The 19,945-nt window shown below is 36.3% G+C and overlaps 2 long non-coding RNA genes across 2 annotated transcripts in view; one reads left to right on the top strand and one right to left on the bottom strand.

The window, feature by feature from the left end:
- The window catches only part of LOC145736576 (uncharacterized), a 279,046-nt gene that overhangs the window by 14,112 nt on the left and 244,989 nt on the right, over positions 1 to 19,945 (bottom strand). The window lies entirely within an intron of this gene.
- On the top strand, positions 1,036 to 2,903 carry LOC145736326 (uncharacterized). The gene is made up of 3 exons (XR_014179899.1): positions 1,036 to 2,034; positions 2,478 to 2,640; positions 2,705 to 2,903. It is a non-coding gene; the product is annotated as an uncharacterized LOC145736326 (long non-coding RNA).

Raw genomic sequence — 19,945 nt, 5'->3', positions numbered from 1 at the left:
GACGTTAACAATGTAATTAATAGAAATGTGAATTGACATATGCTTCTATGGGTGCTTCCAATTGTCACATTTAAAAAATTTACTACTAATCATAGTATTTTACCTTGATTTTTGCCATAGTAAACTTTTTTCAAAAAAAAAGTGAGTGGGGTTTTTAACACAACTAATTAATTGTGTAGGGCAAAATGTGTAATGTGTCTCATATTAGATGTGTATTAACGTAGATATAATAAAGTTACTTTACATACATACTAAACTGAAATTTGGCCTTTTGTTGTTACAATGAATTTAAAATAAAGTTTTTGTATTTTCCGAGGTATTTTGTCTCTTGTGTTAAAAATTATGTATTTTATAGATCATGTGTTATTGTTGATTTCCCGGAAGAATCTACAAATGGAATTGTGTCAATGGCCCTGATATCAAGCACCTGGCTAGTTGTAGAAAATAAAATTTTATATTGCACTTGGCCAACGTATTTAAAATCAACCCTGTCAAGAGAAAAAGCTGTCAAAACTCATACACCTCTAAACCTGGATAAATGTGTGAAATGCGTAGCAATAGTCAAATTTCATGACAGTAAGTTGAACCTAATAATCTAGAAGTCATTTTAAGCATCTGGAAACCTTGTGCGTTTTAGCTGACTATCACAAAGCGACCCATAAACTTCGAGAATTGGAAGAAGCTGAAACCGATGTGGAGGCAGCAGTACTACTTGAAAACAATATTTCAGTTAAAACTCGAATGCACCGCAATTCAGATTATGTGTATTCAGATTTTGATGAAACAGATGATAAAATACCAGTCCCACCTAAACCACCCGCATTTACAACCATACCTAAATTAACTGAAGTTAATTTGCCTGTTCCCACTAAAACCGTTCAACATAATGTCTGTCATTGTGAGAAGCATCAAAGTAAGTACAAACATATAGCCAAACTTTATAAATATTTTAATTTATTTTGTTCTGTAAATTAGATAATTAGATTAGAACGCCAATCATGAATCAATAATCATTGATATGATTCAATAATATTGTAATATAAAGATTACGCTAGGTGCCGTTACCCTAAGTAGCCCCGGTCTCCCCCAGTACAATGTTTGTGTCAGCAAGATTGGCGAATTGGGGTCATGATGTGAGTATAAATACTGCACCAAAAGCACGTACAGATTACCGAACTCTGAGGTCTTCCCCAGAGGGAAGTCACCGACTGATCTCCGGGTTAGTCTGGGTATGCCTATTGTGGAACTTAACGTGGAGCAGTAGGTGACCAAGTGCCACACCCTAGATCAGCCCTAGCAAAGGAAATAGTGTGGGCGCGCAGCTTAAGTTGCCGTTCCAACTTACCTCCCTTTGTTAGGTTCTTCACGTCTTTGCCGGCTCGGTGAATGCCCTCGGACCTAAGTCTAGGGTTCATTCACCACCGCTAAAGCGCTGCCCTCCGTGTATCTACAGCCTAGCCAGTTTCACATCATGCTCCCTGCCATCTTGGCCATCTGGGGGTAAGATAACTAACTAGACTATAAGGCACTATAACGTAATAAAAGTGGGTTACCTGTGGAATCCTGCGTATTCTTCCCCCTCAACCAACCCTTAACGTGACAATATATTGAATTCAGCATTATTATATGATTTAATTTAATTTATGATTTATTATTTTTTTTAAATTCTATTTTTTATACCAAATAAATTAATTTGTTCAAATTTTTGTGCTATTTAACAGTGATCTGAAACACCGTCAATTTCACTTTGTTTGGATTATGGACGCCCCACTAAATTGGCACATCAGAAGTAATAAGAATAACTATATTATAACTTAGTTCATTTTTTCATGTTTTCCAGATATTCTAGCGCGTATACTACGCGACTTACAAGATTTGAACAAAGATGTTGGACTTATTATTCAAAAATTGAGTAACTCAGAGACAGCTCCATTTCAACCTGAACCTATAGACGCCAATGTCACTTGTAATTCATATGATCAAATTTTGGAACTAAATATTAAACTTGAGGACAAAGAGTTTTTCAATAAAGTGGTAAGTTATGTTTATTCGTATATAATAAGCTACGATGAGAGGAAACATTTTGCCGGCCAAGGAAATTTGATAAAATATTTTCATTTTATATAATAATTGGAATGATTTTGATGAAGTCGTATAAAAAATAGTGTAAGCATTAAAAACAGTAACAGCTTTACTGATCTCAGACAAATTAGAAACAGAACCTTAGAAAAAAACTTCCAAACTTTGTCATCGATCATCGATTTTACTTAAATAAAATTTCCGCTTAAAAACCCTCAACTTGGTTATGTCCAGGTATGTGAACGTAGGAGTTTTGCCAGCTGTAAACGAGAAGTTACTATAACATTTTACCAGTGCAAAAGACTCCAGTGAAATAGTCAATTCAATTTACGTTTTTCCAAGCTTGTTTTTATGTTTGTTTTCGTAGACGTAACAATTTTTGAATTTGTTATTTTCAGCGTTCCTCAATTTGTCTGTTAGGCGGCAGAGATCTAAATGATAGAGTAAGAAGGTTGTTATAAGTTTTTCTGACACACGAACTTACTTTAAAAGCTAACTGGATTGGAGCAAATGAAAAGGGCAGTTTCCAAAAGCTGGACAAAGTTTTAAAACTGATTTATGGTAAGTTACACATTAATCTTTTTGAACTTTTGTAGCAAATCAAATTAAAAAATATCTGGTGTAGATTCCGTACGCCGAAATCCAATTTGTGCCAATTCAACCAATAATAAGATTGATAAGGCAATAAGAAACTGGATAAAAAATGCCCCTGATCGGGTAGGAGGGCGCACCAATCGAAAAAAATCAATGTTAGCCAAATAACCAATACATTTATTTGTTTTTCAATTATATATTAAAATTTTCTGACACCCTGTATAAAAGTAAGTTATATATTTTTTGATTAGATTTGGAATAGAATAGATACTTTAGATGTAAGGGGGAACAACAGTTATTAGTAGTAGTTAAAGTTTGTGTATTTGTTGACCCTCGCAAGTGTGAATACTGTGTTTGCTTTTGGGTATTATTATTAGGGCTTCAAATGGTAATAAAACCACTACTTTTAGTTCGCCGACGTTTCGGATAATACATTTCCTTCCTGAGGGTTTCCAATGTGTGGTTTTTTATTAGGAGACCTGAAGAAGAAAATATATTTTCCGAAACGCCGGCGAACTAAAACTAGTGGTTTTCTTACCATTTAAGGCCCTAATAATAATATCCAAAAGCCAACACCGTATTAGCTTACAGTTTGTACTGTTCTGTTTAATTTGTATTGTTTCTAATGTTTAAGTAACTTATAATTACATAAATTTGATTAGAAAATAAAAGAAGCTTTTGTTTATTGGCGTAAAACAAGATACAAAAAAGAGAAAATTCACCTGTTAAAATAAGCGGTATACCTAATCCAAACATGTGCCAATTCTAGTGAGGGCTTTTTAAAAATACAGTGTAACGTCCACTTTTCGGCACTAGTAATGATCAGTTATTTTGTTATTTCAATGCATTTTAGCAATTTTTAATTAATTTAACAGTGCACTCATTCACCTAATTGTCAAGAACTTACTTGTAATGTTTATAATACTGTATTTAGCTAATCCGGTATTGGCTCCATTTCAATTGGCGTTGCCTTTTTCTTTTTCCATCATTCCGATGTAACCTACAGTTACTAATTAAGTCACTTATATTAAACTCTTTTCTTCGGTTTTCCTAATTTTCATTTTTAAACAAACTGCGTATATTCAATAACTCAGGTTATGGTAATATTTTGGATGTCAGTGATCGATTTTAACGACCTCGTGTTACTCCCGTTTTTTTTTTTTTTGCTTTTGTTTCAAATTTATATGCGGGTAAACTAATAAGCGGAAAGTCCGTGTTTTGTACTGATAATTAGTGTATTAATTTTAACTACAATCTAACGTAAAGATCACAATTAAACTCGGATTAATTCTGAGAATGCGTCGTGAGAGTAACTTATTCGAGTTACTCGCATTTTCACGTCACATGAAACGAGCACACCTGTCATCTTGATGTCTCAGCGGTTTGCGCGGTTATTTCGAAATGTGTTTGTAAAAACTCGTGTTTTTTTTAGTCTGAATTAATGTACAGTATGTTTTTGGGCAGAAACTTCACATGAATAATTAATTACCCCCTTTCCGTGGTCAGTAGTATTCGGAGCATGTAATATGGTGGCTTTGGCTGTTGTCCATTCAAATATGCCGCACTTTTCAATATCCCTCCTACTTCCGTGATTTCCGCTCTTGTGTCGTCAGGTGTCCTTTTCGACATGCTGGGTTCAGCGTGGTTCTTTTTCCGATTTCGACTTCAACCTGTGAGAATAGCAGAAAGAGGTTCTGTCTTTTAAGTTGGTCACAGTAAGTGTGGATTTTAGACACGAACCCTTATTTTGGAAACCACCAAAGTTGATTGTTTTGTGGTGTTCCTATCGCCTGTAGGCGGATTAAAATCTGCGATTTCCATAGTTTTGGTAAGTTATCGTATTTGCCTGGCGACCATTTTGTTCATTTATCGCGGCATTCCGAATTTAGCGTGGAGGTCAGCTTGGACTACTCCTGTTCATTTTCCTGACTTTTGGGGCTTGTTTGAAGCGGAATTGGACGGTAATTTTCTGTAATTTTGGTAAGATCGTTTTGCCTGGAGGCCATTTTTGGTTGATTTATTGGGTTATGAATGTAGTGTGGGGGCCAGCTTGGTGCTCACTCCCGTATTTTTTCTTCCGACTTTTGAAGTCCGTTTAGAGGTGGATTATTGAATTAATACTGCGGTCCCTGTAACTCTGGTAAGTTTAGTTATTTTACCTGTCGGCCATTTAGTTAATATATAAGGCCATTTTGAATTTAGAGTGCACGTGAGCCTGTAGCTCTTATTGCCTTTTCTCTGGCTTTCCGAGGGCTCATTTAGAAGCGAAGCCGTGTTGAAACCCGGATTACTGTAGTTACCATACGGTCCTGGTGTTTTTAAGACCTGGACTGGATTAAAACCCTTACTTGACCACGTGAACGTCTAAATTAACTCCCTTAATAAAGGTATGCGCTAACTATGTTTGATATTTAACATTCAATATTATTTGTGCCTGGTTTTTAATTTAACATGTTACGAAAACTTAAAAGTAGATGATCGGTAAATTATACTGTTTTTATTTGATTGAAATTATAATTGTACTTATACAGTAAAGCGGCTATGTAAATAAGTATTTCTGTATAAGGGTCGTCCGGTGGGGCTCAGTATTGACCCAGTCTCGTCCGGTGGCTAATATTGGCGCAGTTTCGCCCAGAGGGGCGGAAATCAGCTCAGTTTCGTCTGAAAGCTACTGAGTTCTGATGATCTCGCCTGAACACGACTAGAGCGTCCTTGTTCTACTGGCATTAGGCTGTTAGCTAGAGTCACGGCGTAATTTGAAACGGCAAGTTATTGGCAATAGTGCGTTTGTTAGATTAAGGTTTTTAATTGGCCCTCGCTGCTTCTCACCTAATTTAAGTAAGAAGTACTTAATTAATTGTTAAGTGTTCGTAAGGTTGGATTGAACCCTGAATTGTGTCCCGTACAACAGCTGCGGAGGATCTGGTTGCCTGTTGAGCCAGTGGCGCCCATTTTAACCCCCCCCTAACTCTCCAATTTGTCGAGTGATGCCGTGGTACTTCCTTGCCACGTGCTAACGACACAATTCAAGGGTGAACCTCCACTTTGCGAGCGGAATTTTGTTTTAAATAGAAAAAAGGTCTTTAATAAAAATTAATAGAAAAAGAAAATCTTATATTTCAATTACACTTTCTAATACCCTAGAAAGTTAGTGGCAAGTTTTGGCGCCCAACGTGGGGCATTTTTCAGAAAAAAAAGGAAGGGATTTTCTAAACAAAAAAAAAACTTTCCATAAAGAGGATTTTTTTTGTGAGAAGCAGTGTGCCAATGTTGTAATTTATCGATCGTTTCGAACTCGTGTTTGCAGTAAATACCTATTTTCGTCGTATCCTTAATTGAGGTAATTAATTACGGTTTTAGAGGTCATAGTTTGCCTAACTGTCAGTTCGGTTTTTTGTTTGGTTTGTTTGGTATCTATCTTACCGATAATTTTGCATGAAAACTTGTCATCTCATAACTGCATGAGTTTATTTATTTTTTTTTTTGGCGAAAGAGCACGACACCGAAGGTTACCGAAATATCTTATTACCGAATTGAAGGTTATCGAATCGCCTGTTCGATCGCCTCTGCCGTGGATGGTGGATTGTATCTGAATTTATCTTTTTCTCCCCATAGGGTCTAACCCAGCCCTTAAAATGGGTCTAATTTTAAGTCTTTGTCTTTTAAATATGTAGAGTCAGTTTTTTCTTTTTTCTCCATAATCAGCTTTATTCCCACCTTTAACAACTTTAAATTCACAAAACCTTTACAACATGGGTCTCACTGTCTCCCCCTTTCTAAAAAGACATCCCGCGCATTCATTGTCGAGTTAAGCTCCTGAAGATGGCCATTTTTATGTCCGAAACGAGTAGAGCAGGCCTTACCTTTTGAAGGTCGAAATAAAGTATTGTGGAGACGACTGCGTGTCATTCCCTTCCTTTTGTATAAAAAGTAAGCCCAGATATGATAAGACGCATATTGACATTCACCCGGGTGAAAAGTAAAAGCAGGTAATTTTCATGTTTCCACCTGGTTTACACATAAGAAATAACGTTATTACATACCTGGTTGAAAATAAACAAAATTACTGCAGTTGTTACAGATAATGCTGCAAATGTAGTCGATGCAGTCAGAGTGTGTAATTAAAGACATCTGTCATGTTTTGCGAACTCTATTAACTTGGTGGTGCAAAAAGGGATTGACGCTATAAGGAAAAATCTTGTTGGAAAAGTTAAAAGTATTGTAGTTCATCGGCATTACAAAAACTTAAGGAAATTCAGAAGTAAATGGACCTTCCTGATCTAAAACTTAAGCAAGATGTGGGCACTAGATGGAATTTCGCTTACGACATGTTGCATCGCATATTGCAGATAAAAAAGTAGTTATCGCAACATTAGCAATAAAAAATAAAGACCTGAACACGTTAAGCGATTTGGACTGAGAAGAACGGCAAACCGTGGTGGACATTTTATGGGTGTTTAATGGCATTACTGTAGACATAAGTGCAAAACAATCTATTACAATATCAAAAGTACTCTACTTCGTAAAAATAATGCATCAACACATTAATAATGAAAAGTTTACGAATTTGGATACCAAACCAAACTGAAAAAAAATTATTGAAAGTGCTCCGTGAAAAAATAAATGATCGGTTTTCTGCATATGAAGAAAATGAACTCCTTACACAGAGTACGTTTCTTGATCCCAGGTTTACGCAGTACGGATTCAACAGTAAATAAAGTAAAAGTAAAATTTAAACAATCTGTGGATACACTGAAAACTAGGCTACAAGTACTCACATCAGTTTTCCCAACTACAGCCAGTGGAGAGAGTTAAATATCTAATATACAGCAGAGCAAAAATCCAACATTCTCATAATTGAAACCGAACATTTGAGACACTTTTGACTCAATGATAAAAACACATGTAGTCCAAAACCCAAGATCAGCGGCAATTTTGAAAATAGACTCAGACTTAAAGGAACCTTGTCTGGATCGGCAAGGAAATCTTCTAAAGTGGTGGAACTATCGGAGGCTAATTTATCCAATTCTTTACGATTTAGTTCAAAAGCAATTGTGTATAACAGCTACATCGGCTCCGTGTGAATGAGTATTTTCAAAAGCTTGACAGATTTTAACGGAAAAGCGAAGCCGACTAAAATCAGATAAAGTGTCGAAAGTGCTGTTTTTACATAACAATTTAAATTAGTGTTTTATTTGATTATTTTGTTTACTTGTTTTGTCTTATATATATTAATATATATTATATTTGTAAGAACTCCACTTAAGTTTCATAAAAAACACATAAACTCAACTTCGAAGTAGCAACAAGTAGTATAGCTATGCGGGTTCTGGACCATTTTTATAAAATGGTGAAGGCGCAAGGCGAGCTCGGTTCGTGTGCGGCAATAACCGAGCTCGGTTCGTGTATTTGCAGCGATAACAATTGTTGTGGGACGGTCGGTGACCTGTGACGTCACGTAGAACCCCGAATTGAACGCCCCCACTGTCACCTGTCAAACGTGGAACCCCAAATTGAACGTCCTAAAGTAACATTCACATAACATGTAGTGCATTTGTACTGTTAATGGCAAGTGCACTGCAAGAAGACAAATGACATCATTCACAATAAACTCAAAATTAAAATTAGAAAATAGGAATCAGGTTAGATTTTCAGAAACACAAGACATAAACGTCATACTGATAATAGTAATCATTGTCTAGACGACTATTTGTTTCAAAAGTGACAATTAGGTACAAACTGAGCAGACATTCATAAACAAATACGAAAAAGCATTTTTTCAAATTTTTGAAATTTAAACAGTTAGTTGACAACAAAAATACACATGTGTCAAACGTCTGAAATGGCTCTCTTTATTGGTTGCTTGTATTAAGGTGACAAAACTTAAGAGTAAAAGCTAAAAGCTAGATAGGTTTTGCACTACTATTAAGTTATTAATTCCGCAGTATATAAGTGTTAACAGTACATTAGTTTATAATGTACCTAACCTTTAGCAGTACACATACCTTTCCGTTGCAATAGCCATAAAGTTTATGTGAATGATGCTTAACCTGTAAAATGTCACCTGTCGTCACGTGGTGTGGAACCCCCCCATCGAACATCCTAACCGTTACATCGGACCTGTGACGTCACGTGGTGCCCTCGTTGCCTCGTAGATCCCCCCCCGTTGCACATTAGTAGTTAGACGTTCGAGCAATCATGTTAGAAAAAACATTTGGTGGTAGTTCAAATTTAAAGGAGTGTACTGTGGAAGAAAATGTGCGTGACCTACCACTTATTTTTTCTCAGACAAGGGTACAACGAATTTAAATATATGGGGCAAGCTACCGTTTCACTATAGACAGGATTTTCTTCTGAGGACAAGGTTTCCATGTTTCATGCATTACAATCGACCGGATTATCGAACTCATATAGATGGACCACCATCTACTCAAGGCCAGTGTGTGTACTGTGGAAGAAAATGTGCGTGACCTACCACTTATTTTTTCTCAGACAAGGGTACAACGAATTTAAATATATGGGGCAAGCTACCGTTTCACTATAGACAGGATTTTCTTCTGAGGACAAGGTTTCCATGTTTCATGCATTACAATCGACCGGATTATCGAACTCATATAGATGGACCACCATCTACTCAAGGCCAGTGTGTGTACTGTGGAAGAAAATGTGCGTGACCTACCACTTATTTTTTCTCAGACAAGGGTACAACGAATTTAAATATATGGGGCAAGCTACCGTTTCACTATAGACAGGATTTTCTTCTGAGGACAAGGTTTCCATGTTTCATGCATTACAATCGACCGGATTATCGAACTCATATAGATGGACCACCATCTACTCAAGGCCAGTGTGTGTACTGTGGAAGAAAATGTGCGTGACCTACCACTTATTTTTTCTCAGACAAGGGTACAACGAATTTAAATATATGGGGCAAGCTACCGTTTCACTATAGACAGGATTTTCTTCTGAGGACAAGGTTTCCATGTTTCATGCATTACAATCGACCGGATTATCGAACTCATATAGATGGACCACCATCTACTCAAGGCCAGTGTAGTCTATGCTTGCAGAGTTTACCTAATAACTGTGTGTGGAAATTAAAAAATATTGAAGAGTTTACTTAATGGGTGTCTGTGGAAAATAAAAAAAATACCAAGTACTTATTGTTATATTGTCACGAATGGAAAATCCGTTAATTGAAAAGATGGACTGATTAACTTAAAAAAACATAAGAGTATTCGAGGATTGCGAAATATTAAGCGCACGAGGCAAGGTCGCACCATGATGCACCGAGTGTGTCATGCACCAGGTGCACTGTATCGGTGATAAGTCACCACCACCTGCTTTACAGAAATATGAAAAACAAGCGACAATAACAAACTGCGTCCGCCGATCAATCGGGTATAAAATACGCCGATTTTAGCAGTATGGGATAAGTGTGAACCGATCAACGGTAGTGCGACCAGCTGACCTGAGAAGTCGAAATGTCGACTCTCCTCGGGGAAAGATCAAGTTAAGTAGTCAGTTCTCCAAAATTGTAAAAAACGCGAAAGTGACCAAGCCAGCCGCCAGAAATGCTAAGACCTTAGCTTGTGACTATGTAAGTACAAATTGTAGAATTGTCAACTTTTAGTGTTTATAACCGTATTGTGCAGACACGTTTGTGTATACCATATTTAATAGATTTAAGTGTTATATGAGAAAAAACTCAGTGTTTGATTCCATCCCTAAAACTGAGATCCCGGCGCGACGTTTAACGTCGTGAGTCAGTTTAATTGGTGAACCCAGAAGGGCTCATAAATTAAACGTGACATTTGGTGGAGGCGCCGGTCTGTTTTGAGATGGATGAAAAACAATAGTTGAGTTTTTGTTTTTATTTTTTGGGGTATGATACAGATTCAGGAAAATAATGTGTGGGCTATAAAAGAAATTTTAAGTATTATTTTCTTTTGGCTAGGGATGGTAACGTTGATTTATTTAGTGATTTTTTGGGGATTACCTGTGCTATTTAAGCGTTCATTTGAGAAAATTTTAGTTTAATATGGGGGGTACATCTTCAAAAGAGGAGGAAATTATTATTTCTCAAGCGGGAAACAGTGGAGGTGTATCAAATAATTCGGGAAAAGACGCTTCATGGTCAGCTAAGGAAATTTTAATTATTAATTTTCTGTGCATGGGGGTATTAATGCTTGTGTATTTTAGCGTCAAAAAGATTATTAGTCTGATGAACAAGCAAATTCGTAAAGAAATTGCTAGGAATAATCAACTTGCTTAAAAAAAAAAATTTTAAATTTAATTTTTTTTTGAAAAATAATAAATATAGCACATAAATGAATTTAAAAATTGTCCATGAGTGAGTCGAGTGACAAAGATCGAGTAAAAACTCGCAGTAGGGCTCAAAGTTTGTCGGAAAAAGAAAAATTCGTGTTACGTGCAGCTATCGCTAGGGGTCGAAACCCAGAGAAGGTGATAAAAGAGTTAAAAGATTTTAAACCCGAGCATCACAGTTCGACTGTGAGTTCTCCGGCTCCGACACAAACGGCAACTTCTTCACACAAACAAAAGCTTGACAAACCCAGTTCAGTTTGTTTGACAAGCAGTGAGGACGAAGAAAATACTCTTGACAATACTGTCGTGGGCGTTCAAGCTCAAACTCCCCAAGCCTCGGCTTCGACTTCTAAGCCCCAATCCACGGAAGTTTATTTCAGACCAAGAGCTTCGTTAAGTAGAACTCCGCCAAAACCACGTGAAACAGAGGATCCTTGGCAAGAAAGTCCCTTAGAAGTGGTAGTGCCACCAAAATCCCGCCCCTCAGAATTATTACAAAGTTCTAATAATCCTTGCCCACCTCCTGTGATTCGGGAAAGAAACCGTGCCCTACGCCCTAACAATACTTTAGTAATGGCTAACATGACATTACAGGCAGCTTTGGCTGAGCCAAAAACTCCGGCTACCCCAAAGTTTACATGCCCATCTACATTTAACCCTTCTATTGACTCTCCCAGTATTTTTATAAATAAATACGAAAAAGCAGCGATTGTGAATAGCTGGTCAGAAAATCACAAAATATCTTATTTGGCTAATTTTTTGGAAGGTCCAGCCCATACATGGTTTAGTAATTATATTAGTGAGCCAGAGAATCAGATGAAAACATGGCTAAATATTAAATCAGATTTTTTGAAAGAGTTTTCAGGAGAACAACCACTCCGAAAGTTGAAATTTCGATTAAACACTCGCAAACAACAAGACGTCGAGGACATAAAAAAGTACTATTATGATCTATTGGCAATCGCAAACGAGATTGACCCAGAAATGACTTTTGACGCGTTTAGGAATCATTTTGAAAATGGTTTACATCCGTCTTACTATGAGATGTATTATTTGCTTAGTTCTAGCAATAGAAATTTTGACGATTTAAAGCAATTGGTAAAGAACAGATATCAGTTTAATTTTCCCTATAAGATAAAAAATGGTTACATGTAATGGAAATAAAAACATTGAATATTGTTATTGTAATGTAGGTACCTACAAACGAATAAAGATAAATAATGATGTTGTCGGTGTAATAATCACCTTGACCATATAGTTGTTTATGCATTTGGTGAAGAAAACAACTAATTCGCGAGCGATAAGACAAATTTGATTCATCGCTACGCGCAGTTATGAATAATGACTAATTACTAGATCGGTTTAAATAAACCCGAATGGGACAACAATTTACAGTGTCATTTTAGAAATCGGTCGTGAAGTAACACTTGGGTAAAGTTAACCTATAAGCTTCGCGAAAGTGCCAAAAATGGAATGGATTGTGAATTTCTTGTTTTATATTAGGTGTGTTACCGAAATAAACACCAAACTGTATTTATACAAATTGGCACTGTACCACTTGTGGGAACTGCAAGGAGAGTTTGATCGAGTGGTACCAATACAATTATTAGGGATTACAAAATCTCTACTTGGCCTGTGGACTCAAATCATTCATACGGAGTATACCATACTTCTACTTGGCGAGAAAGTACGTCAAGGGGGTACTCCGTTTTCGACATGTGATTGTGCAATTTGCATATCACCCCAACAACCTCAATATCGACCTGAGGATTTTTGGCGAGCATGGGAAAATGTATTTGTGCAAGGATGTCCTTGTGCTACATGTGTGTACGGGAGAACTCAATTTTTGAGTCAACCAGGTCATCCGCCATATCCGCATGCTTATGTAAATGATATGACATATCAGTTTCGGGTACCAGTAGTGCCCCAAACACAAGAAAGGGATGAAACATCAGAAATCAGTTCTGCTGGCACATCTTCTGGAGGTGCATTTGGACCTCCTGAATCACACGCAAGTCAGGTCGACCGCAATCCGGCACTATGCCCGAATCCGGAAAACCTGGCGCAGGTGCAAGAAGGGGGGCCCGTTAATCAGCAACAAACTGAAGGAATTCTTGGACACGCGGTAACACAGCCGTTTATCGCGCAATTAGAACCGTTTGACGACATGGGGCCATATGCTACTTATCAGCAGCTATGAGGTCTACAATTTAATTTATGTTACCTTATTATTGTTTTGTATTTTAATGGCTATATGTATACATATGTTGATACAGGCATAATATACACACGTGGATGATATATATAAAAAAAATGATAATAAAAAAAAATGGAATGTATGGTGTCATATTATCCCCAAATAGCGAGTATAACCTAGTCATGAAATTAATCCAATTATTTTTTAGCGCCACGAACTAGTAAGGTGCGATAAAAAATGTTTCGCTGAAGAAGCGAATATTCCTGACACGACGCTCCGACAATCTTGTTGGTTGTTGACGAACTACTAACATAAAAATTCAAGTTGTTTACATGACTAATTTTTATCGCGCGGTGCATACACGGGATTCCTTGCTTTACAGCATTTGGAAAATGAATTTCACACGTTCCATTTTTTATTTTTTAATGGAAAATGGATCGTACATACTAACAAATAAATAATGGTTACAAATGATGCTACAATTAATTTTGTTATAAGACATAATATTGTATATTAAGCCTTAAGTAGCACATACTAACCTTTTGTCTTATATTTCATGTAACACTGAGGGCTATGTAAGAAAGAGGTGAACTATGATGAGCCATTATTGTTGTTGGAACTCCCTATGGGCCTGTACGTTGATACTAGCTCGAAGCTAGCCGAATCATCGATTCAATAATCGACCCACACCACAAACATTTATGGAACAGTGATCACAATGGTGTTCAGTGATGTGAGATGCGAAGTTTGGCTCATAGGACTAAGCCTCTATTGAACTTTTCTCAGTGTTGCAATATTTTTTGTTCTGCCATTGCCGGAACCGAATAGATTAAAAGTGCATGATATTGTTTATGTATAATTTCAGGAGAGGAAAGATTTTATTGAGTTTCTTGTTAGAATAAGTACTAACTTATTATTAAGAAATGGTTGTAAACTTAACTGAGTACTATGAAATACTCACATATGTAAACTTACTAACCATTAATCATAATACCTTGGTATGTACACATGTAATTTTTAAATTTATGTTAATGATATGTGTTTTCTATTGTTTAAAGTTTTTATTATTGTTCATATAAAACTGGGGACCAGTTTTTCTGGGGCGGAGGCATATGTCACGAATGGAAAATCCGTTAATTGGAAAGTTGGACTGATTAACTTAAAAAACATAAGAGTATTCGAGGATTGCGAAATATTAAGCGCACGAGGCAAGGTCGCATCACGATGCACCGAATGTGTCATGCACCGAGTGCACCGTATCGGTGATGAGTCACCACCACCTGCTTTACAGAAATGTGAAAAACAAGCGACAATAACAAACTGCGTCAGCCGATCAATCGGGTATAAAATACGCCGATTTAAGCAGTATAGGAGAAGTGTGAACCGATCAACGGTAGTGCGACCAGCTGACCCGAGAAGTCGAAATGTCGACTCTCCTCGGGAAAAGATCAAGTTAATTAGTCCGTTCTCCAAAGTTGTTCAAACGCGAAGTGACCAAGCCAGTCACCAGGAAATGCTAAATCCTTAGCTTGTGACTATGTAAGTACAATTGTAGAATTGTCAACTTTTAGTGCTTATAACCGTATTGTGCAGACACGTTTGTGTATACCATATTTAATAGATTTAAGTGTTATATGAGAAAAACTCAGTGTTTGATTCCATCCCTAAAACTGAGATCCCGGCGCGACGTTTAACGTCGTGAGTCAGTTTAATTGGTGAACCCAGAAGGGCTCATAAATTAAACGTGACAATATTTTGCAGCCCTTGGATGCCCTGCCATTTGGAATTTTAAAGAAAACATGGGATGAGAAGCTTACAATATGGCAAAGAGAAAATTACGGAACGTCCTTAAGCAAAGCAAAATTTGCTGTTACGATTGGAGAAATATGGGCTAATTTTCCGACAGCTTTAATAAAACGGGCCTTTCAAATCACTGGACTCTACGACGATAGAACAAACCATAAAATAAATAGAGCTGCCATTAAAGAGGATATATTTAATGTTCAAGAATTAGCAGCGTACAAGGGCAGCAAGCAAATCCAGCCAAATCCTGAAAACGAGGAAGAAAAAAATTTGGAAAAAGACCACATACCTGCCGTTGAAATTTCACCAACTACGCTCGATGATGTAGATCTTCCATCCACTTCGGGACTTAATGTGCCAACAGCAGTAGAGAAAGATAGCGAACCCCCCAAACATGAAATAACATCATTTGAGACTCTACTTTTACAGAAAATATCATGCTCAAAGAAAACCCCGAACAAAAGAAAGAAAATCGGAAATTCAAATTTTGGAGACGTTTTAACCAGAGAAGATTACCTCGAAAACTTAAATAAAACAAAACAGAAATGTGACAAGAAAGCCAAGAAAAATGTGAAGCGTCAAGACGATTCCAGTAGCAGTTCTTCAGATATCTCCATTCACTCTGAGGGCGATGAGTACCAAGAAGTGGAGACCCTTCAAGACTTAGTTGAGCTAGAATCAACAAGTGCAATGATCGACGAACCAGAAGACATTTTTCATATGACACCAGGTGCATGGGTACTAGCAACATATGCCACTAAAAAAGTTGTCAAGCGCTATGTTGGTCAAATACTCAAGATCAACCAAGACGATTCCCTTGAAATAAAATTTGCCAGACGAAAGAAAGATTATTTCATTTGGCCGGAAGTAGAAGATATTGATACCAAAACAGCGGACCAAATATACCAAGTCCTTCCTACACCTACCACTGGTCGAAGAGGAGAAATAAGGTTTCCAATACAATTTAGTGGCCTCAATGTTCAATAAGATGTTTTACAATATGTTTTGCGTTAATTTCCTACGTTTAATAATGAATGGATGTTATTTGGTTTGTTTTTTGTGGAAATGTATATTTTTTCAGTATATGTTTGCGACGTAGTCTAATTGTGACATTCTTTAGAAATGTTTCTAAACCCATCCTAAAACATAATGTGGCTAATTGTGACTGAAATATAGTCACAACTAGCTTCAATTTAAGTAAAGGAGATAGTCTGCGGAGGTGTCACAATTAAACCATTAGGATGTCACAATTAAACTTTTGGACGTTAAATGTGACACTCCAAATGATTTTTAAAAAACACATGTTACATTAATTTTTTAATGAACAGAACTGAAATTTTCAGTTAGGGGGTAGCGCAGATCCCCTATTAATGGGATAATCCAATACAACAGCAAACACACAACAAAACGTATGCTCAAATGCGTATTAAACGGGACTTGACGAAGTCGGTGTCACAAATACCCGAGTGCACTGTACCTTATGATTTACACGACTTTGATAATTTGAAAAAGGCTAGAAAACCAAAAAGTGCAGAAATAATCCAAGAAATGTTGGGGCACACGTTATCGTATCCTTGCATTACGAGATGGAATTCTTTTTATAACTCCATGTCTCAAATCTTGAAATGCAAAAGTCAACTAAAAGATTTGTTTGATAAATTAGATTTAAGTAAGGATTGTTTCAGAGATACTGAATTGCAGTATTTAGAAGAATACTGTATTATATTGAAACCCATTGCTGAAACTCTGGACTTCTTACAGGGAGAAAACAATACATTTTACGGTTACTTCATGCCTAGCATATTATCTTTAAAAGTGAAACTCACTAAACTTCAAACTAATTTGAAGGTAAAATCATTAGTTACAGTAGTGGAGAAACTTCAGTTAGCACTTGCTAAAAGGTTTGAGAAATATTTTTTTAGAAACCATGATTCCGAAGGTGCAGCGGCAACACTGCCTTCGATCAAACTTCGATGGCTCACAATATTTAACGAAAGCGATTCACTCAACACAGACAAAAAATGTATACAGGAACTTATTATCAACACTGCCCTGCATATTTTACCTCATTTGGATATAGATGCAAGTCTTAGTCCTGACAACGAAAACAAGGACACAAGTTTTTCCGACTTTTTCGATTTTAATGAACCTGAGCCAACAATATCTACAGCACCTGAGTCTACTTTTCCAAGAGTTAATTTATCAGCACCAGCAGCATCTTCTACCGTTACAGCTTCAACATGGAGCGAGCACAATATCCTTGAAAGTCGTACTGCTCTCAAAAATAAAATTGAACTTCAATTATTAGTATTTTGGTGATAACCGACAAGATCTTAGAATGCTTGATGACTATCCGTATATAAAAGAGATCTTCAAAAAATTTAATACATCCTTAACGTCCTCAGCTCCCGTAGAACGATTATTCTCATTTGCAACTTAGTTAATTCTCCAAGGAGGCATGGGCTATCTGATAAACTGTTCGAAAAACTCGTTTTGCTAAAAGCAAATACAATAAATAATAAATAATAGGTATAGGGTGTTAAGTGTATATATCTTTAACGTTTCTCATATGTGTTGCTTTAGTTTGCATTTTTTGTTAAAAAAGTGTCTGAATATTCTGAATGAAAAATTGATTTAATTTAAAATTTTATGTCATGAATGATGCATGTTTAGTTTTTGTTTTAATTTACCGTTATACAGGCTACTAATGTTATATTTATGCAGAAGCAAGATATGCTATCTATATCCATATTTTAATCTGAAAACATAAATGTTTGAAATATATATTTACGTATTGTTTTTCTTTATTTTATTTATCCCTGTTTTACTTTGCTAATTATTTTTTTGTCCTCTCCAGCCTCCAGCACAATAAGACTAATAAGACGAACTATTTTAAAAGTTACAATTCACACGACTATTAAGTTGATTAAAAGCTTTGTTATACATACAGGGTGACCCAGTGGTTAGTCAAATCCGCAAATCGATAGAATGACTAGAAAAAGAGTTATGAACCAATTACGCACCCCTGAGTCACGTATTATATAAAAATTTGTAAGAAGTAACTTAAAAAGTAACTAGATTAAACTAACTAGTAGCTTCAGTTACTTTTTAGTTTAACTAGTTTTTTTCAGAAAGTAGCTATCCAAATTGTAGCTTGAATAATAGAATAACAATGTAGCTTGTAGCTGAGGCTAGCTACTTAATTTCAGTAGCTTGCCCGACTCTGGTGGTTATGGATCGTGCTGTACGACACCATGAATCAATAGTGTTTTGTAATTTCCATTATGTTCTTGAGATAAGATCTATAAATTTAATTTTGAATACTTGCATTGAATGTCATGAAGGTTTTGTTGATGAGTTTTACAAAAAAGTTGCTTATCACTACAAGGGAGTGTCTTTTTTGCTAGTGCATAAACATGACTTTTTTCATATGAATTGCGATGTGTGTTGTAAAGCTACAAACGCTTATAATTTAAATTTTTCTTGTTATTGGGAGAAGAAAACCAAAATAATAACGACAGCGCCTTAGAAGACGAAATAGGAGAAGATGTCGTAAGTGAGACGTATAGCTGTTGCACTTATAATCCAAATATTGACGTGACATTAAAAATAAAGGATGTGAATGATTTCTATGAAGCTCCAGTTGACAAGCGTGTCCAAAATATTACTGGAGTTGTTAATTAACGCGATAAGGATTGGTGGTTATGGAATCGTGCTGTACTACACCATGAATCAATAGTGTTTTGTAATTTCCATTATGTTCTTGAGATAAGATCTATAAATTTAATTATGAATATTTGCATTGAATGCCATGAAGGTTTTGTTGATGAGTTTTACAAAAAAGTTGCTTATCACTACAAGGGAGTGTCTTTTTTGTTAGTGCATGAACATGACTTTTTTCGTATGAATTGCGATGTGTGTTGTAAAGCTACAAACGCTTATAATTTAAATTTTTCTTGTAATTGGGGCAACAATATACATAAACGTTTAGAAATGATAAAATTATGGGGAGCACGAGAAGAATAAATGTGTTTTTTATACTTTTGGTTCTTTATTTTCCACAAAACCTTTTATCGTCACATGAATTTAACGCTAATGTGTCTCTGAAATATTTGATAAATATAGTGTATAAACATATAAATAGTGCGATGTTAATTACATTTCCAATTCGTTCTAGTAACATGCCTCTGTTACATCCAACTTTTTTAATTCTCACTGCAATAATCAACAATGTTCTATACGTGTATCAACCTAAAAAGAATCCTGATGTATACGTGTGTTTCGAAAATTGATAGTAAAAGAAGTAATAAAACTAAAGACCAAAGCAGTAATCTAAAATTCGCTTGTAAATAATCATTAGAACTTATAGAACATTATATTGATAAATTAAATGATAAATTTGATTCGATTTGCCACCTTACTGGTCACGATGACGTCAAAAGGTTTAGACGCGAATTATTCGACGGTGTTTCATATGCTATCAAATGGCTTTTTGGAATTCCTGATGCCGATGATGCAATATTTTACACAGAAACCATTAAAGCCGTCGCTCAACAAAATCACGACATGCAGTTATTGATGAAACAACAAGCTCACGTAATGTCTGACGCCATTAGTGATTATAATAAAACTGCATCTACTCTCCAATTAACGAACAAAGACTTAATGAAAATTAAAACACTCTCTCCGAGGTCACCACGTCCTAGAGACAGAAAATCCCGGCAATCTGATTGGCCCGATAGTCCCGATACGCGGCGGTGCGGCGGTAGGCAACCGAGCGATGGCGTGACATGCGGGGTTCTTAGCGAGTCAGTCGGGTTAGGAAAAATAGCGGAAAAAGAGGTGGGCAAAATAAAAAGTGGTCGTCGCCTTCTTTTTGGATTCAATAACGGTTGTAGCCGTGTATTGATATTTTTCCATTTTGCCATAGACAAGCGTGTAATT

Source organism: Ips typographus, linkage group LG12, assembly GCF_016097725.1.
Source record: "Ips typographus isolate SLU linkage group LG12, UJ_Ityp_2.0, whole genome shotgun sequence".
NCBI classification, from domain to species: Eukaryota; Metazoa; Arthropoda; class Insecta; order Coleoptera; family Curculionidae; genus Ips; species Ips typographus.
The sequence above is the reverse complement of the archived record's forward strand: the minus strand, read 5'-3'. Positions and strand labels throughout refer to the sequence as shown.